Source organism: Rhinopithecus roxellana, chromosome 5 (assembly GCF_007565055.1).
Source record: "Rhinopithecus roxellana isolate Shanxi Qingling chromosome 5, ASM756505v1, whole genome shotgun sequence".
NCBI classification, from domain to species: domain Eukaryota; kingdom Metazoa; phylum Chordata; class Mammalia; order Primates; family Cercopithecidae; genus Rhinopithecus; species Rhinopithecus roxellana.
The window spans coordinates 33299380-33318035 of record NC_044553.1 but is presented as its reverse complement, the minus strand read 5'-3'; positions in this window follow the sequence as shown (position 1 = coordinate 33318035).

Here is an 18656-nt window from a genome sequence, read left to right as displayed (position 1 = left end):
AACAATTAGTGGCCACCAAGAATGAACATATAGTGATATTAGATATGATAGATCACTATATGTGACCATATAGTGATATTAAACCGAAACAGCAAGCACCAACAGTAAAATAATTTACACCCACTTCTCAATTCTTAAAAAAGTACTGGCCTAGGAAATCCAAAAATCGAGGAATCCCTGCATATCATCTTAGTGAGAAATTTTACAGACTTAATTTCCTTTCTTTATAAATTGAAATGTTAGATTAAATCATCCTCCTGGGCTCTCAAAGCTCAGTGATTTCATTCTATTGTGTTCACAATGACACAGATTACCATTTGGATTGCCCTATGCAGCTTGCAAGTCTAGAAAAGTAAGACAAAGGAAAAAGAGACAACCAAACTCAGTTTGTGAATCCGTTAAAAGGCATTCTTAGCTTTTAGGATAATCATCAAATAATCTTTTCTTAATTTTTCTGTTTTCAAAATGCTATGGGGCTGCTGTGCATATACAATCATAATCATTGTCTTCACTGTTGGTTTTCTAGGAAGAAATTTTCCTGAATTGGTGATTGGTTCATTGCATGGAGGTTTAAATAACTCCAATGTTTTTCATTGGGAGATGGCTTCTTGGCTCTTCCTTTTCTGCTAGTTTCTTGCATTCTCTGAGAATCTGGTCAATAAGTGCATATCAGTTATTGGAATGAAAAAAACTAATGACGTAGGATTTTTTTTTCTCTGTCACTTTGCAAGCCAGGAACCCCCAGCCAGCGACACTCCACCTGGGCCTCACTAGGCCATGCTGGTGTGCCCCAGCTCGCCTGTGTTATAGCTTGTATCTGAATTTGGCAGTTCCTGAGCTCTTATACCACACCCAAGAAGCATGAGGATACGTGGGACACTGAAGAATAAGGAGGGCAGAGAAGAATTTTATTGAATGATGAAAACAGCTTTCAATGGAGACAAGATGTGAGGTTTATCGAAAGTGGGAAAGTTCCCCATGTGGCTGGGTCTGGGGCCTTTTATGGACTCAGAATGAGGAATGTGTGCTGATTAGTTTGTGAATATGCAAAAAAGGTTAAAGCAAAGACACCACTCAAAGGTGGACATGACAGTGTAGAAAACCAATGAGGAAAGGGGAGGTACATGTAAAATAGGTGAAGGGTGAGGATAAATCAGAGGAAAATGCACTGAATAGGAAGACAAGTTCTCAATCTGGTCCAAGGATTTCACTTGTAGCTTGACTTTCAGGCTTTCAACTGTCTTCAGCTTGGAGGCGGAGTTTTACCAGGGACCCACCCCATCTGCCTAGGCATTTGGTTGCCTCCTGCCAGTTTCACTAAGAGCCATGCTAATAAAAGAATAATACATTTGCTGAATCCTAGGATTAAACTGATCACTCTAATTTATAGCCACGTACTTAGAGGGATATAGTAAAATTTTAGTAAACTTGTAGACAATGGTATCCCTTTGAGAGTCAAATTATAAGTTGAACATTTAGTGGATAAATCAGCCTATTCTCAGAGCAAAACTAGGATATATTCTCTAAAAGATATAATTTTTCAAACAAATCTAGCATTAGAGTAAACACTATTGAAAGCATATTCTTTGCTTGAGATTTTAGATATATTATTCTCAAAATAACCTTTTGAATTAAAGGGTGCTGTAATCTGTTTTTCCGATAAAAAACTGAAGCTCAGAGAGGATTTGTAATTTGTCCAAGGTCATTTGTCTGGCAGCATCAAAGTCAGGAATTAAATGTCACTTTGTTTCTACTCCTAAGTTCATTTGCTCTTTTTGGTTGTTACAAGGGCTATCAGAAAGGGGCATTTTTGCCCCCAAAGGAAAGTGACAACAATGAGGCCCGATTTCTATGAATCTAGAAAAGGAAGAGCCACATGGGCTCATGAGAGTTTATCAGGCTTTTTCATGGCCTCAATATCACTCAAGTTTCTTCAATCTTCTTTGCACTGATCTTTTGCATTCAAACTCTGGACCTCCAAACTATAGGCCAAGCCCTTTTTCACATCATAGGCAAAAGTCATAAAACACTGTGTCCTTGGCATTCTTACTTTGTAGGCACTGGTATTCATCCTGTAACTTCTTCCAGCCTTGGAATCTATTTCCCAGAAGGTTGCTCATCTTATCTGTGGCATCATCTTTTATTGCTTTTTGGAACTGTTGCTAGACTCTGCCCCTTTTGTCTTAACCTGAGCTTCAAGTCACAGTCATTCTTCAGATGACATGCACTTCCAACCACTGGAGAAACAACCCATTCTGACACAAGTGTACCTAGACCAACCCCTGAGACTATACCCACAGCATCTCGTCCATGCCACCGGCCTAATCTTTCTTAAACGTAAATCTTATCTTGACCTCTAGGCCTGTATCCTCATTTGTAAAACAAGATGGTTAGACTGGATGATGTCTAAGATGACTTCATGCTCTAAAATTGCATAAAATTCTCTCATGTATAAGTGTGCATCTTATTCTAGTATTCTCTAAAGAGTGGGTGAGACACAAGCTATGTTCTTTTAACATGCTTTCTTTGCAGAAAAGTTTTAGAGAAAAAAACACTTTTCACTCAAGGTGTCAGTTATTAAAATCTGTCACAATACAATTTCAATATAGACTATTTAATCACAGAAGTTATTTTAAGTGACCTTGTCATTCCCACTCCATTTGATTTGTTATAATTTACATCCTTTGTACTAGAAAAGAGAAGTGTTTTTCTCTGAAGATGTTTCCTGAGCTTAGTGGACCCATGGGAAATGTAGAATTCCTTGTGAAATGCAAACACTGTTCAATTTTCTTTCCATTTTTAAGGTTACTGTAGTGACAGAATGCCCCAAAATCTTGCTGTTAGGGCATTTTGTTTCAAGGAGTAATGGCTACAGGAAGATAATTTCAGAAGTGATATGAACATGATATCAAAGTTTCCCAGAACCTGTCTGTCCTTCCTTGGGAGTGAAGTTATCCCACATTATCATCTCTCTTCAGCTGAGGATGTTCTCCCAGGAACCATGCATTGTTGGATAGGCTTAAACTTATTCAACTTGGCACAGAGGACAGTTTACCATGAGCTGATTCAGGCATCCCAAGTAAGTATTTTTTAATAATTTATTTCATCCTAATGCCAGGGTTCTTCCTTAATTTATTATATCTGATTCAGTCATAGCATAGAGCAAACATCAACTAGTCAATCTGATTAATAACCCTATGTTTTCATAGTTGACAAACCCAGTCCTCACACATGTGTGTATAACATTAATATATGTCTAGCTTTACTATATATAACATTAATAATATGAAGAATCATTTTCAATCACTTGACATAACCCATTTCCTGAACAGACTCACTGAACATCCCCTCATACAGAATTAAATTTGTGAATATAATTTTTAAGTATCATCATCTCTACCATCTGGATTAGGCATTACAAATTAAATTTTAGAGGATTGTGATGTCAGTATCTAAGAGATAACTTACGAAATTTAAAAATACTATATAAACAAGGGCTGGCTTAAAGAATAGGAAAAAATCAAGTCAGTTTTCAAAACTGTGTTTCCTTCCTCAAAATACCAGATTGCTTGGCTGAATGCAATGTTTATCTTTATTTCATTGGTTTGGTTACTTTTGCCAAATTATTTTTTCTTTCCTATTCTATTTCCTTATCTCATTCTTGTTTCTTAACCCCTCAATGCCCTTTGTCCACCCCTTACTCTGTTGTAATTCTATTTAATTGAACTAAAATACCATCTTCTTTCTCAAGTTTCTCTTGCCAAAAGGTAGAAACTTCCCATGCTGTCATTCTCACTTTTTTGGTATTTACCACTTCCTAGTGGCTTAGCTACTTTTGTCATGTTTTGATATTTTCTCCGTCTAATTAGACTATAAATTCCCTAGACAGTCCCACTTCATATCCCACATAATACAAAGCACAATGGTTGTGTATCTGAGAGGTATCTGGAGAAATTAGCCTATGCAAAGAGGTAGATATGGGAACTAGAGGCTTATCCTACATTTTCTTAATGCAATCACATCAACCAATTGTATCCGATGCTGAACTCTAGGGTCTTAAAAATAATGAAGAGGCCTATTATTTAGGTCCATTGAGTAAAGACAAACTTCTAGACCCAAATGAGAATATTCATACTGCTCACATTAAATCTTTTATGGGTCCCTTTATCTTGCCCAACCTTATTTAACCTGATGCCATCAAAAGTGGAATCTCACTTAGCATTAGTTTATTTAATCTAACGCACATTCATATCAAGAAGGGGTCAACTGTGATGAGAAATAATCTTGCTAGCATTAGTAATTAAAACATTACTATGGTCAGGGTTTCAGGGTTTTCAGATTAACGTAACATAGTTAACTTTGCAGAGTTTACTCTGGTGCACACTTACAAACAAACTTGGCTTTTTTTCCCCCTTCTTTTCTCATTTCCTAAAGCATAGTAACCTCAAATAAGACTTCACGAAATTTCCTAAAGAAATTTCTGAGCACATAGTATGTGCTCAGTAATATGCAGTTATTAATTAATTTACACTATTTTTCTTGTTATTTGTTACATATGCATTCAATAATTCCTATACTAGTCACTTGTTGCAAATGAGGGGAGTGGCCAAGATGGCCGACTAGAAGTAGCTAATGTGTGTAGCTCTCATGGAAAGAGACGAGTAAATACACCTTCAACGGAAACATCCATTGAGACTCGTGCTGGGGCTAATCAAGGAAACAGCGTGACCCATGGAGAACAGAGAAAAGCAAGACAAGACAGTGGCTGACCTAGGGGTGACATGGAGCCAAGGGAAGCTCCCCCCAACCCAGGGAAGTGGTGAGTGAATGTGTGACCCCAGGATCCCAGGCTTCCTCCACGGATCTTTGCAATCCTTAGGTCAGGGGATCCCTTTGTGAACCCACTCCACAAGGGCCTTGAGTCTGACATACAGAGCTGCATGGAGTCTCAGCAGAGCAGCAGCTCAGGTATGTGCAGAAACCCAAGAGTTCTAGATTCAGAAACCTAGGAGTTCTAGTTCCAGGCATCCTGGCAAAACTAGCTGCAACTACAGCAAGGCGGGAGGTTAGATCCTGGTACATACCCCTAGGAAATAGGCTGAATCCAGAGGGTTGAGCAGCAAAGATCTGCAGGCACCACTTCCATGGCACCTCACAGGATAAGACCACTGGCTTGGAATTCCAGCTAGCAAACCAGTGTTGTGCCTCTCTGGGATGGAGCGCCCAGTGGGAGGGATGAGTTGCCATCTCTGCTGTTTGTACAACTTAGCCATTACAGCCTTGGGCTTCAGAGAGTCCAAACCAACCAGGGGTGAAAGGAATCTCCCAGCACAGCACAGCTGCTCTATAGCAGTCTGTTCTACATGGTCAGACTGCTTCTTTAAGTAGGCCCTTAATCCTATTCCTCCTCACAGGGAAGGACCTCCAAACTGGGGCATCCAGCTACCCCTAGCAGTGTTCTCCAGCCAACAGGGATCTGAATTCCTCCTTGGACAGAACTCCCAGAGGGAGGGGAAGGCTGTTTGGGCGACTTAGCCATTTCAGCCTTCAGGCTTCAGAGTGTCCAAGGCAACTGTGGGCTGAAGCAGACCCCCAGCACAGCACAGCTGCAAAAATTTGGCCAGGCTACTTTTTTAAGCCAGTCCCCAATCCCATTCCTCCTCACTGAGTGAGACCTCCCAACTAGGGTCTCCAGCCACCTCCTACAGGTACAGAAAATTGAGATGGGACTTCTACGTAACTATTTTATGAGGCAAGCAGCATCCTGATACCAAAACCTGGCAGATAGGTATCTATCTGAAAAGAAAACTTCAGGTAAATATTCTTGATGAGCATCAGTACAAAAATCCTCAACAACATTCTGGCAAACCAAATTCAGCAGCACATCAAAAAGATTATGCACCACAATCTAGTAGGCTCTCTTCCTGGGATGCAAGGCTGGTTCAACACACACAAGTCAATAATGTGATTCATCACATAAGCAGAACTAAAGACAAAAGCCATATGATTATCTCAATAGATGCAGAGAAGGCTTTTGATAAAATTCAACGTCCATTTATGGTAAAACTCTCAATAAACTAGGTATTGAAGGAGCATATCTCAAAATAATAAGAGTCACATATGACAAATGCACAGCCACTCTCATACTGAATGGGCAAACGCTGGAAGCATTCCCTTTGAAAACAGGTACAGGACAAGGTTGTCCTCTCTCACCACTCCTATTCAACACAGTATTGGAAGTTCTGGCCAGGGCGATCAGGCAAGATAAAGAAATAAAGGTCATCCAAATAGGAAGAGAGAAAGATAAACTATCCATCCCTGTTTGTAGATGGCATGATCCTGTGTCTAGAAAACCCCATCATTACAGCCCAAAAGCTTCTTCTTCTTTTTTTTTTTTTTTTTTTTTTTTTTGGAGATGGAGTCTCCCTCTGTTGCCCAGACTGTAGTGCAATGGAGTGATCTTGGCTCACCACAACCTCTTCCTCCTGGATTCAAGTGATTCTCCTGCCTCAGCCTCCTGAAAGCTTCTTAAGGAGATAAACAACTTCAACAATGTCTCAGGATACAAAATCAATGTGCAAAAATCACTAGCATTTGGCCAGGCATGGTGGCTCACGCCTGTAATCCCAGCACTTTGGGAGGCCGAGGTGGGCGGATCACCTGAGGTCGGGAGTTCAAGATTAGCCTGGTCAACATGGCAAAACCCTGTCTCCACTAAAAATACAAAAAATTAGCCAGACATGGTGATAAAGAAAATGTAAACTGATGAAGAAAATGTGGTACATATATACCATGGAATATTATGCAGCCATAACAAAAGAATGAGATCATGTCCTTTGCTGGGACAGGGATGGAGCTGGAAGTCATTATCTTCAGCAAGCTAAGATGGGCAAAAAATCAAATACTGCATGTTCTCACTTATAAGTGGAGTAAATGATGAGAACAAATGGACACACAGAGGGCAACAATACACTGGGGTCTACATGAGGTTGGAGGATGGGAGGAGGGAGAGTATCAAGAATAATAATTAATGAGTACAAGGCTTAATACATGGGTGATAAATAATCTGTACCACAAAAGTTTTTCTATGTAACAGACACAGATTTACCTATGTAACAAACCTGTGCACATACCCCTGAACTAAAAATAAAAGTTAAAAAAAAATAGAATGGATTCCTGACTTTGAAAAGATTATAGTCTAAAAAAGAGGAAAATGATTACTTAAGTAATAGCAATTCAAACTTCTAATAACAAGTCTTTAAAAAGACAAAACACATCTATTTTTTTCTTTAAACCTTTATCAAGATTTCACATAAAAACTGCATTAAATTTATAATTTGATAAGTTTTGATATATATTTATGAATCCATGAAACTATCTCCATAATCAAGATAACACACTCATATTCCCAAAAGTTTCCACCTGTTTCTTTGTAAGCCTTTCCTCCCACCCTTTCAAACCCCATTTATCCTACAGGCAACCAATGATCTGATTTCTAATGCTACAGATTACTATTTTCTAAAATGTTATATAAATGCAATTATGAAGTAGGTATTCTAGCATCTTTCTGTCAGCATAATGATTTTTTGGATTTATTCATGTTGTAGCATATGGAGTTTATTTTTATTAATAAGCAATATTTCTTGTATGGGTACTCTTGAATTTATTTACTTGTGTGAATAAGTAAATTTGTGTGAAGTTTTTAGCTATTACAAATAAAACAACTAATATTTATGAACTCATTTTTTGTACAGAAACATGTTTTCATGTGTTTTGGATAACTACTTAGAAATACAATGGCTAGGTTATATGATTCACTTTTAAGAACTCCCAAACTTTTTCAAAGTGGTTGTACCATTTCACAAACCCACCAGCAGTATATGAGAGTTGTAGTTGATCTAGCTGGTCCGTGTTTCTAATTTTAGCCATTCTGGTAGGAGTATCCTAGTAGCTTCTTTTATTTTGCATTTCTCTAATGAATAATAATGCCAAGCAAATTTACATGTGCTTATTGGCCATCTGTACATCTTTTTTGGCGAAGTGTCTGAGCAAATCTTTTGCCAATCTTAAAATTGGCTTATTGTTTGTGTTCTTATGAGCTATAAAAGTTCTTCATATATTCTAGATATAGATCCTTGTCTGGATATACATTTTGCAAATGTTTTTCCAGTCTGTGATATGCTTTTTAATTTCTTGTCAGTGTCATTATGTGTCTATAGCTGAACACTTTATTCTTTTCCAATGAACTATCATCTATTTTTACATTAGGGTCTGGATCACTGTAGCTTTTTTTTTTTTTTTTTTTTTTTTTTTTGAGACAGAGTCTCACTCTGTCATCCAGGCTGGAGTGCAGTGGCACAGTCTTGGCTCACTGCAAGCTCCACCTCCTCGGTTCACGCCATTCTCCTGCCTCAGCCTCCCGAGTAGCTGGGACTACAGGCACCTGCCACCATATCCGCCTAATTTTTTGTATTTTTCACCATAGTTTTATAATAAATCTTGAAATCATGGAGTATAAGTCCCCCAGATTTGGTCTTATCTTCCAGTTATTTTGGCTACTTTAGCAGTTTCTTTTGATGCACATTTTAGAATTTCTGAATTTCAACCAAAGAAAAAGCCTGAATGAATTTTTATTGCAATTGCATTGAATAGACAGACATATTTTTAGGTTGGGCTTTCTGGTTTTTTGTTGTTGTTGTTTTCTTAGTGTTGAGGTCTAAGAGTTATTTGTATACTTTGGATACAAGCTCCGTATCAGTTATGTGGTGTAAAACATTTTCTGTTAGTGTATGTCTTACTTTTTGATTCTCTTAACAGCCACTTTTGCAGAATAGAATTTTTTAAAGTTTTGATAAAGTATAATTTATCCTTTTTTTTTCCATGGATCATGCTTTTGGTGTTATATCTTTAAAAAAAAAAATGCTTTGCCAAACTCAAGGTCATGTAGATTTTCTCCCATGTTTTCTCCTAAAAGTCTGTTTGTTTGGTGGTTGTTTTGAAACAGGGTCTCACTCTGTCACCTATGCTGGAGTACAGTGGTGCCATGATAGCTCACTGCAACCTCAAACTCCTTGGCTCAAGCAATCTTCCCACCTTAGCCTCACAAGTAATTGGGACTATGGATGTGGGCCACCACATCTGGCTATTATTTTGTATTTTTTGTGGAGACAGAGTCTCCATATGTTGCTCAGGCTGGTCTCAAGTTCCTGGTCTCAAGTCATCCTCTCATCTTGACCTCTCAAAGTATTGGGATTGCAGGCATGAGCCACTGCATCTGCCCTCTAAAAGTTTTACAGTACTGCATTTTGTATTTAGATTACTGATCATATTTTGAGTTATTTTATGAAACATTTAAGTCTGTTGAATTTTTTTTTTTTTTTTTTTTGCATTTGGACATCCAATTGTTTAACAGCGTTTGTTGAAAAATGAACTGCCTTTGTTCCTTTGTCAAATATCCATTGTATTTGTATGGGTCTGTTTCTGGGCACTCTATCAAATTCCATTGATCTATGGTCTATTTTTTGACAATACCTCTGTTTGATAACTGTACGACTTTATAGTAAAATGTGAAGTGTCAGTCCTCCAACTTTGAAATTGACTCTAAATTTCAATTTCACAATATCCATAAAATAGGATTTTGCCAGGATTCTGATTGGTATTACCATGATCAATTCCTATTAATGTAAGGGGTTGCCTTAATTGATTTTTAAATATAATACTAGTTTTGCATAACTGGAATAAATCCCACTTGGTGCTGGTAAATAACTGTACATTGTTGGATTTGGTTTGCTGAGGATTTTTCCATCTGTGATCATGAGAGAAACTGGTCTGTAGTTTTCTTTTTTTGTAATGTCTCTATCTGGTTTTGGTTTTACGGTAATACTTGTCTTATAGCAATGAGGTAAGAGATGCTCCTTCTGCTTCTATTTTCTTGAGGAGATTGAAGAGAATTCATGTCAATTCTTCCTTAAACTTTTGGTAAAATTCACCAGTGAAACCATCTGGGCCTGGTGTTTTCTTTCTTGAATTATTGTTCCATTTCTTTAACAGACACAGACTTATTCAGATTCTATAATTCTCTCTGTGGGATTTGGGGCAGTGTCTTTTAAGGAATTGGAATATTCTATTCATCACATTTGTGGGCATGGAGTTTTTCATAATAACGCTTTATCATCCTTTTGATGTCTATGGGATCAACAGGAATGACCCCTTTTTCTTTCTAATATTAGTAATTTGTATGTTCCCTCTTTCTGTTTGTGTTTGTTTTGGTTTGGTGGTTAATCTGGCTAGAATTCAACCAAGTTTTTTTTTTTCTTTTTCTTTTTTTTTTTTTTTTTGAGACCGTGTCTTGTTCTGTCACCCAGGCTGGAGTGCAGTGGCACCATCTCGGCTCACTGCAAGCTCTGCCTCCCGGGTTCACACCATTCTCCTGCCTCAGCCTCCCGAGTAGCTGGAACTACATGTGTATGCCACCGTACCTGGCTAATTTTTTTGTATTTTTAGTAGAGACAAGGTTTCACCGTGTTAGCCAGGATGTTCTCGATCTCCTGACCTCGTGATCCGCTGCCTGCCTTGGCCTCCTAAAGTGCTGGGATTACAGGCATGAGCCACCACGCCCAGCCCAAGTTTATTTACCTTTTTAAAGAACCAACATTTGGTTTTATTGATTTACTCCAATATTTTCTGTTTTTAATTTCACTGATTTCTGCTCTAATTACTATAAATTCTTTTCTTCTGTTTCTTTTAGGCCTAAATTTCTTTTCTTTCTCTGGTCTCCTCAAGTAAAAGACATGATCTATAAATCATTTAAATAGGGTTGTAAAAGTCTGCAAGTAAAATAGTGGATTTGTCTATTTCTCTGCATTCTATGCACTTTTGCTTCACATATTTTGATTCATTGTTATTTGGCACAAACACATTAAGGGTTGTTATGTCTCCTTAGATAATTGACTCCTTTATATTAACCTATGTTACCCTTTTTATTCTTGATAAATTTTTTTTTTCTGAAGTCTGCTTTGTCTGAAATTAATATAGCTACTCCAGCCTTCTTCTGATTAGTGCTAGCGGGATACATCTTTCTCCATCCCTTTACTTTTAATGTATCTGTGTATTTATATTCAAATCACATTATAGGCAACATATAATTGGATTTAATTTTTAGATCCACTCTGACAATTTCTATTTTGCAACGTATTTAGACCTCCACATTTACAGTTATTATTTTTTAGAGTTGGTTTATCTACCATATTTGTAACTGATTTCTATTTATTATATTTTTGTTTCTTTTTTCTCCTCCTTTTTGTCCGCCTTTTCTGTTTTATAACTGATCATATTACATGAGTCCATTTTCTCTCCTCTGTTAGCATATAAAATACAAACATATACACACACACACACACACCATTTGTGATTGCCATGGAGTTTGCTATATACATATACAAAGCATTTAAGTTCACTTTCAAGTAACATTACAGAGCTTCACACAAAGGACGGAAGGAAGGAGTTGGGAATACACTATTGTAAGGTAACTGCACTTCTAATAGTGCATTCCCAAATCCTTCCCTCCATCGTTTACTGTTATATAAATGAGTCAAAAATAATGTCTCTGTATTGCTCCCCAGATTGCTTCTTTCTTCCCTGCATGCTGACACCTATTCACTGAAAGGCCCACCAGGGCCAAACACAACTTTTTACATATCCAGTTCTTTTTAAAATAACTCAAACAAGCAGACTTTTAGTCATTGAGAGACTGCTTGCATTGCATATCCAATGAAACCTCACCTCACATTTGCTGGCCACTGACAAAAGCAAGCCTGTGGTTATAAGACCGCAAGCTGCGAGGCACTTTGGAGTTTTCTGACCTAGAGGATCCCTTCCTTGTTGCTGTGCCACATCACCTGGATCATAAGTTTTCTCTCCATTTTCCCTCTCCTCAAAATGTTTCCTTGTTCTTCTCCCCTTCTGAGTAGCCATCCCCATGCTGTAAACTCTGCACAGATTCCTGCTGTAAAAGGTCTCCCCAACAAGCAACTCCATTAAAGCTTGTGTGTACTATTGTCCTCATGGTAATATAGGTTTTCTAGATCATTCCCCACGTTAGTTGAATCCCTTATATTTTGCATTGCTGTCATTCATTCCACTTATCCATATTCTATAATCACCTAATATATTGTTACTATTATTACTTTGAACAGTTATGTATTAGATCAATTAAGAATTTTAAAAAGAAAAAATTTTATTTTACCTTTATTCGTTCTTAGATGTTCTTTTATGTAAATTTCTTTCTAATCTATATCGTTTCCCTTCTCTCTGAAGAACTTTTAATATTTCTTATAGAAAAGTTCTGTTGACAATGAATTTCCTCAGCTTTTTGTTCATCTGATAAAGATTTTATTTCTCCTTCACTTTTGAAAGATAATTTTGTTGAATATGGAATTCTATATTGATATGTCTCTCTTTCGGTAATTTAAACATTTTACTCTCTTCTCTTTTTTCTTGCATGATTTCTGAAAAGAAGTCTGATATAATTCTTTTTTTTCTTCTTGAGATGGAGTTTTGCTCTTGTTGCCCAGGCTGCAGTGCAATGGCACAATCTTGGCTCACTGCAACCTCTGCCTCCCAGGTTCAAGTGATTCTCCTGCCTCAGCCTCCCGAGTAGCTGGGATTAGAGGCATGCATCACCATGCCTGGCTAATTTTGTATTTTTAGTAGAGACGGGGTTTCTCTATGTTGGTCAGGCTGGTCTCGAGTGTTGGTCACTCAGCTCACAGGCTCGAGTGTTGGTCACTCGGCCTCCCAGAGTGCTGGGATTACAGGCGTGAGCCACCGCGCCCGGCCTATAATTCTTACCTTTCTTCTTCTATAGTTAAGGTGCATATCTGCCTGCTTTTAAGATTTTCTTTTTTCTTTAGTTTTCTACATTTTAATACAATAGACTTGGGTGTAAAATTGGGAGGTTTTATCCTGGTTTGTGCTTTCTAAGCTTAAGTCTCTACTGACATATCTTCAAGCTCACTTCTTTCTTTGGCCAGGTACAGTTTACTGATAATCCCACCAAAATATGTCTATTACAGTGCTTTTCTTAAATTTCTAACATTTTCTTTTGATTTTTTCTTAGTATTTTTAGCTCTCTCTTTACATTACTCATCTGTTCTCACATGTTCTCTATTTTACCATTATAGTTCTGAACATATCAATCAGAGTTATTTTAAATTCTGTCTGTTATCCTTCTTAGTCTTTTGGCTAAGATCAAGTGAAATTCTGTCTGATAATTCCAAAATCCTTGCCATATCTGAGTCTGGATGTGATGCTTGTCTCTTCATATTATGTTTTTGCTTGCTTTTTAGCACACTTCATAATTTTTCAGTTGAAAACCATTTAGTATGTATCATGTAATATGATCCGAGGTAAATAGGCCTTTAGTGACAGGTCTTATGCTTATCTGGCTAGGAGACAGGCCTTGTTTAATGTTTGCTATAGTTGCAGATGCCAGAGCCTTCAATTTCCTCTTGTGTTCTTGTACACTGGCTCCTATTCTGTCTGTGGGTTTCCCTAAAAATGCTCTTAAATACAAGTCTGAGCCTTGCAGTTCTTTCAGTGTCATCCATTGTTATTTTATTTTATTTTAATTAATTCATTTATTTATTTAGAAAAGGAGTTTCACTCTTGTTGCCCGGGCTGGAGTGCAATGGCATGATCTTGGTTCACTGCAACCTCCAACGCCCGGGCTCCAGCAGTTCTCGTGCCTCAGCTTCCCGAGTGCTGGGATTACAAGTGTGAGCTACCACACCCGGTTCATCCATTGTTATTTTATATGGGAGACTTGTTGTGATGGTAAGGTATGGAGAAGGGGAAGCAGTCTGTCCTCCTATGATTAAGTCTCAGTCTTTAAGTGGGACTGTGTCACTAGTGTGATCTTCACAAGTGTTTCTCAGCTTCCCCCCTCCTCCCTTAGACATGAGAGAAACACTTACAGAAGGCTGAAGTTGTGTAATTTCTATTCCTCCACCTCAGATAATGTTCTGGTAAAGTCTTTTCTCTTGCTGAGCAGACCTTTATACTAAAGTATTATGGCCGTATTTCAAAAGTTTTGCTTCTTTCCTCCCCTGCCAGAAACATGAAGGTTTTTCGTGACTCTTCATCATGAGTACCTCCAAGTAAAATCCACAAAAATGCAGGCTTCCCAGATGTTTCTCACTCTCAGACTAGACCATATTCAGCCTCTAGGGATTCATCAAAGTTAGTATTTTTAGTGTTCCTATCAGTTTAGGGCTCCAGTAGCTTCTGTTCCATTGAGGCTGTGACTCCTGTGTTTACCTGTATTCACCTCCAGAGTCCTGGTAGCAGGCAGTTTGCCTTGAGGCCTCAATTATCTCATGGGTCCAAGAAAATTCATTGATTTTCAGTTTGTTCAGCTTTTTCCTGTTGACAGGTCAGGAATAAAAGTTTCCAACCTCTTTATTTGTCAAAACTGAAAATAAAAGTCCCCTTAATTTGTTTTTGAATGTTAAAACAACCTTGCATTTCAGGGATAAAGCCCATTTATTTATGATGCAGTATCATTTTTATATACTGCAGGATTGGATTTGTGAATAATTTTTTCATTTTTGTTCATAACAGACACTAGTTCATAGTTTCCTTTTCTTGTAATGTTTCCTCTTGTCTTGATATCATGGTAATATTGGCTTCACAGAATCAGTTGAAAAGTATGATCACTTCAATTTTCTGAAGAGTTTATAGGGAATCAGTACTATTTCCTCCTGAAATGTTTTATAGAATTCACCAATGAAGCCATCTCAGTCTGGAGTTTTCTTTGTAGGAAGTGCTTAGCTATAAATTCAATTACTTTCATACATATAAGGCTATCCAAGTAATCTATTTCTTCATGAATATGCTTTGATAGTGTGTATCTTTCAGTAAAGTCCATTTCATTAAAGTTGTTGAACTTATTGGCATGAAGTTGTTCACAATCATTCATTATTGTTATGGAATCTTTACAAATATTAGCCTTTATTTTTTCATACTGGTAAATGTGTTGCCTCTCTCCCTTCTCTGTCTCTCTCTCTCTCATTTGTTTCTTGATATGCCTGGCTGGAGATTTATCGTTATATTGAAATTCACAAAGACCCAGCTTTTGGTTTCATTGATTTTTATCTACTATTTTTTTTGCTTACTTTTTCTCTTTGATTTCTACTCTTTTATTATTTCTTTCTTTTGCATACATTGAGTTTAATTTTCTCTCTCTCTTTTTTTTTTTTTCTATTATTAGGTGGAAGCAGGAGCCATTGATTTGAGACCTTGCTCCTTTTCTATACAGGTGGTTAGTGCTATAAACTTCTGTTTTACTTTGGGTGTCTTGTAAACATTTTAGTATAATATGTTGTCATTTTCTTTCATTCAAAATACTTTGTAAGTCCTCTTTTAAGTAGGAGATATTTACAAGTATTTAATATCATTTCCAAATAGCTTATATCACACAAACCTCTTTGATACTGATTTCTAATTTAATTCCTTTGTAGTCAGAGAAAAGAGTTTGATTTGATTTAAATTTATTGAGACTTGTTTTATGACCCAGAACAAGGTTTATCTAGGTAAATTTTTAAAGTACACTGGAAAAAAATGTAAAGAAATAATTATTTGGCTGTCTTTTGCGGAATGTTCTATAATTTTTAATATGTCTAATTGCTTGATGGTATTGTTTAAGTCTTCTATATCCTTAATAATTTTCTGCCTACTTGTTCTATCAATCATTGAAAGATGAGTGTTGTAATATGTTACTGTAATTGTGAATTTGCCTGCTTCTCCTTGTCAGGCTATCCAATTTTGTTTCACACATTTTCAAGCTTTATTATTAGGTGCACATACATTTAGAATTACTATGTCTACTTGATGAATTGAACCCATTGTCTATGAAAATTCCCTCTTTATCCTCAGTAATATTGTTTTCTCTGAAATCTATTTTGCCTAGTATTAATATAGCCACCCAAGATTCCTTTTTATTAAAGTTAGCATGACCTATATTTATCAATCTTTTTTCTTTTAACCCATTTCTGTTTTAATACTTAAAGTTAGCTTCTTTTTTTGAGATGGAGTTTCACTCTTGTTGCCCAAACTGAAGTGCAATGGCACTATCTTGGCTCACTGCAACCTCCGCCTCCCAGGTTCAAGCGATTCTCCTGCCTCAGCCTCCCAAGTAGCTGGGATTACAGGCACGCACCACCACACCCGGCTAATTTTTTGTATTTTTTTTAGTAGAAACAGGGTTTCACTATGTTAGCCAGGCTGGTCTCAAACTCCTGACCTCAGGTGATCTGCCCACCTTGGCCTCCCAAAGTGCTGGGATTATGGGTGTGAGCCACCGCGCCCAGCCTAAAGTTAGCTTCTTACTGGTAACACGTATTTGGGTCTTTTTTGTTCAACCTAAAAATCCTTACCTTTTGCTTGGGTTGGGTTGCTTAGGCAATTTATTTAATGTGATTATTGTGATGATGGTGTTTAAATCTACCATCTTGCTATGTTGTTGTTTTTTTTTTCCATTTGATATTTATTTCCCTTTTTTCTTGCCTCTTTTTTGCCTCTGCCTTTTTGGTTTAAGAGCTGTAACTGTACTTTTGGTTTTTGTTTGAGTCATTGCTTTAAGGTTTGTAATATACAATTTTAACTTATTATAGTCTATTCTCAAGTAATACACCACTTTGCATATAGCAGTATACTTTCATTTCTCCCTTCCTAGAATGTTGGCTATTGTGGTGTCAAAAAAACAAAATTTCAAAAATTGATTTTTGAAGATCTAATTGACGTTTATTCACTATTCATGAACCAGGCAGCATCCACTCTATAAACAGACATAAGCACCAATGGGAATGGCAGAAAAGTAGATCTTTGTAAGCGACCTTGATCAGGAACAAGGAAACAATATAGTAGAAAAAGCAGATTGGTTAACATTAAGTTATTTCAGATGACTTTCCTAGTGTGAGTTAAGGCAGGGGGGTTCCTAATCATGCTGGTTCAGGTTGCCTGGGGCCCTTTTGGTTGGTTGCATCAATCTTTTGCTTTTTAGAAAACTGACCTGTTTTTAAGTTCAATTTGGTTATGTGGTGCCTAGCACCAGTGACTCCATTCTGGTTTGGTCTTGTCTGTTGGAGCTTGGTGTAGGAGCTCAATCCAAAACAATGGCCTCCCACAAATTTTATTTGTAGTTGAAATACATTTTATTTTTAGATATATTACAAGCACCACAATACAATCCTATTGGTTTGCTTTAGTCAACTACTTAATAAAGATGTTTTAAAATAAATTTTAAAATTTTGTATTTACTCACATATTTAGCATTTCTAGTGCTGTTCATTTCTTTTTTTTTTTTTTTTAGTCACTTTAATTCACTTACTTGTTGAGATGGGAAAATCTCATTGCCTTTAATATTATCACAGAAAAGATTTTCTTCTTTAATTTTGATGTCACTTATTACAAAAATATTTCTAAGAAAAAGGTACAAGAGGATTGAAGAAGTCTCTGCCAAAATATCTGAATGTAATCTGCAATATGAAGTAAATGGCAGGTATAAATATAAAATGATTTAGCAGGTCAACTTGTCTTTTTACATTGATTTGTTTTCAGTATCTACACAATGATCCCAAAAAAGCAACAAAAATATTTAGAATAGCTACTCTTGCACAGACAAGTTCACAACTAAGAAAATTAAACTACTGAAATATTATGTCACAGATACATAAAATTAATTAGTGGCAATTTTTTGGGGTTCTTATACATAAAGTTATTTTTTATCAAGATAACAAAATCACTATAGATGTTCAGAAGGTTGAGAAATAGGTCCAATGTTTCAATTAATGCATTTCCTGAAAATGAGGGTCATTTATAGCAAGCTCAGCCTTGGTTAAAAAGAGAATCTTAATAACTCTTAGATGATTTCTAATTATCTTTTCTAAATTGCAGTTGGCAGAGCCAACCATTGGCAAAGCTGTGAAATATGCAAAGTCTTTCCTGTGTCCAGTATTCCACCCCTTGCTCTTAGCCTTCCTTGGCGACGAACCCTCCCTCTTAAGCTTTGGGCTTAACTACTCGCTATGCCCCCATCCCTATAAAACAGGAAAGCGCTGATATCATTAATTCACACTGGAAGTTCATTTCTTAATGTAAATCCAGATTCCATTTGATATCATTTTCCTTCCACCTGGAGAACTTCACTATTTCTTATAGTGCATACTGACTGGGGATAAATTCTTTTAGTTTTTTTTTTAATGGATGTAAACCTTTTATCTTCCTATCTCAAACATACTTTTGCTAGTCATAGAATTCTAAGATAATCATTGCCTCCTCCCAATACTTTAAAAACTTTGATCATTTGTCCCCTGGTTTGCTTTGTTTCTAAGAAGCCTCTCTTCATTTTCACCTGTATTCTTTTATACCCACTGTGCCTTTCTTATCTGGCTGCTTTTAAGATTTTCTCTTTATTTTATTTTAAACAATTTGATCATGATGTGTCTTCATGTCATTTTTTTCGAGGGTCTTGTCCTTGGAATTTGTTGAACTTCTTGGATCTGTAGACTTACAGTTTTCATCAAATTTGGAAAATTGCAGATTATTACTTCTACTAATTTTTTTCTTTGTCTTCTCTTTTGGGATTTCAATTATACATA